Here is a 2,724-nt window from a genome sequence, read left to right as displayed (position 1 = left end):
CCTGTTGAATGCTAACAGCAGACTGGACATAATTAGCGATTTCAACTTGAGTATTTATCGGAAGGGTTGTATTGTTGGTTTCAGGTTCCGTTAGTGAGCGATCTAATTTAGATCGTTGAGTTGATCTTGTACTCATACCTCTTCTACTGAACTTTTGCCCCCTTTTAGGTCGACTTGACGTACCGTCTACCGTACTAAAAGATTCGTTAGCACTGGGTGGTCGCGCTCCTTCGGCGTTAAGCTCTGCTAACAATGTGTTGTTAGAGAATGTTAGTGCTAGAGCAGAACAATCTAATGTACAGGTGGGACATTTTGGATTTGTTCTAATATGTTCCAAAATACAAATTTTGTGGAACTTATGTCTACACGGAGTATTTGCTATGAGCTCACTAGCCCCCAATACTTCGTTGCAAATACCACAAAATGGTTCTGCTTCCTGCAAAGCAATTGTGATGTCTTCTGTGCTTCGCCTTACAGCCATTACATATCAGACACAATTCAGGGTGCACTATGTGTTAGTCAGGTTTGCTTTGGTCGATCAATCCAAAATAAAAAGAATTGAAATCGCAAAATCCTAAAACAATTCCTGGTTACACTGATCATGGTTTGGTATTGCATAACTATTTCCGATACTCGCAATTTTGCACTGTGGGTCTGCTTTGGTTAACCAATCCTAACGAAAAGAATTGCAGTTACTAAATCCTAAAACAGAGTCCACATACAAATTTTTAAATCTTGATCTTTAAGCAATATAATTATAAAAAAAAAATGTAATTTTTGTTATTTAAATGGATAAGCGGTTGAGCTTGGTGAACCAAGGCAATATTTGCGTGTTTTATTAAAATAACTCGGCCTGTATAGTATGACACTATAAATCCAAATTTTAATAATAGTTCAGAATAGGTTTTAGATTCTAAGGCAAGTTGCCTGGCCCCACGTTGGGCGCCAAAATGTGTAGTGTACCAGAGTTTATATACATATGTATACATATATATAGGGCCTCGATATCAGCAGATGGTAAAAACTGAATTTTAAGGACGGCGTACAGCAAGGTTTGGTCGTGTGCACTTTTGCTAGGCTCGGATCTAGCTCGCCGGATTGTCGGGGTTCTTCCTCACCAAAAAAATTTTTCTTCTAAGTAATGAAAATTCTTGACATAAAATTATCCTGTGGATACATTTTATTTGTTAAGTAAAAATAATTATAACTAATTTTAGTTTAAAAAATTAAAAACTTTGATTTAGTCCAAATTTGTATGGTTGGACGCGGTGAAGGCGTGTTCGCATCGGTCAGAAAATGAATTCGAAACTCACTAATACATGAACAGCCCATATGCGAAGTTTCAACTTTCTAGCTTTACCGGTGTGCGGTGTCGGCATGGATTGAATATATGGCCCTGCCACAGGGGTTGCTCATCTTGCAGAAAGGGGCCCGTGGGCGCAAATATACGATTCCAGAAGTTCTGATGGCTGAGACCCGATCTGCAACGAAGACGTTAAAACTTGAGAGTCATTGCGCAACCAAGACAAGGGAGTTGTGGAGTCGGACTAACAATAGAAGCTTCCAGTGAACAATTTAAGTTGCTTTATCTCACTGATAAATTGAGAAAGCAAGTCAGCGCCGCATAGCTCCACCTTGGGCACCGTAAATATCTTAAGAGGGGCGACACGCGACTTCGCACACAGAAGTGCACGTTATTTGTCCTTGAAACGACGTAAATACATATGCCATATGCGTCTAGGCTGGAGTCACAAAACCCGTGAACTACCACTGTTGAATTGGGGAAAGCTCTCAGACGAGGAAATCCAAACCGCTGAGGGGTAGACAAACCATTATAGCTGCTCCTTCCACACCAGCTGAAGAAAAATCTTTGCCTTTGCGATGACAAGCCCAATCAGTCCTGAGGGATCATAAAAACGAGAATTAGTTGACAAAATAGAACGTTTCATCGGCTTTGATGGCAGCTGTATGTGGGTACTACCGAAAAGAGAAAATTATCGGATGCAGGCTCCCAAACCAATCCAAGGGCCTTTGTGTTTCCATATCCTTGTCGGGAATTCTCTCAAGTACGTCAGGAGCGTTGGGAACTTCCCCGAGCCAATAACTGGGATGTCTGCCTCATTTTCTCGCGCACTTCCTCTACAGATCCTCCTCCAGTCATCAAATCGTCGACATAGAAATTGGATGACAGCACTTCCGAGCCAACGATGCAACGACCGAAGAAGTTAAAACTTTCGAAACTATCAATAGGTGTTGGTCATTGTAATTTATGATACAGCTTAACTAAAAAAATAACACTAGTCGACACGAGTTTTCCTAAAGGAACAAAACCAACTTTTTCTTAAAGATTTGGGGCTTAGAAATGGTTTGACGATACTTTTTATACCCGTACTCAAAAAAGAGTTAAGGCGTATATTAAATTTGTGGCAAAAGTGGATGTGTGTAACGATGAGAAGGAAACGTTTCCGACCCCATAGAGTTTATATATTCTTGATCAGCATCAATAGACGAGTCTATATAGCCATGTTTGTCCGTCTGTCTAGGGCAACCAAATTTGGTTTCCAGACTCATGTGATATCACACTGCTACAAGTGTATTTCAAAATTTCGCCCCGCCCCCTTTCGCCCACACAAAGGACGAAAATCTGTGACGACTCACAATTTTGGTAGATTATAAGTAGTTATAATTGGTAGGTTTAAGTACTGAGCAGGGACACCATGAGGA

The 2,724-nt window shown here is 40.6% G+C and overlaps 1 long non-coding RNA gene across 1 annotated transcript; it reads right to left on the bottom strand.

Annotated features, from left to right (window-relative positions):
• Nucleotides 1-1,197: 1,197 nt before the first annotated feature.
• On the bottom strand, nucleotides 1,198-2,325 carry LOC111081453. The gene is made up of 3 exons (XR_002608621.1): nucleotides 1,982-2,325; nucleotides 1,553-1,900; nucleotides 1,198-1,481 (listed from the first exon to the last, which is right to left on the bottom strand). It is a non-coding gene; the product is annotated as an uncharacterized LOC111081453 (long non-coding RNA).
• Between the last annotated feature and the right edge of the window lie 399 nt (nucleotides 2,326-2,724).

The sequence above is a fragment of the Drosophila obscura genome, unplaced genomic scaffold, assembly GCF_018151105.1.
Source record: "Drosophila obscura isolate BZ-5 IFL unplaced genomic scaffold, ASM1815110v1 contig_183, whole genome shotgun sequence".
Classification (NCBI taxonomy): domain Eukaryota; kingdom Metazoa; phylum Arthropoda; class Insecta; order Diptera; family Drosophilidae; genus Drosophila; species Drosophila obscura.
The sequence above is the reverse complement of the archived record's forward strand: the minus strand, read 5'-3'. Positions and strand labels throughout refer to the sequence as shown.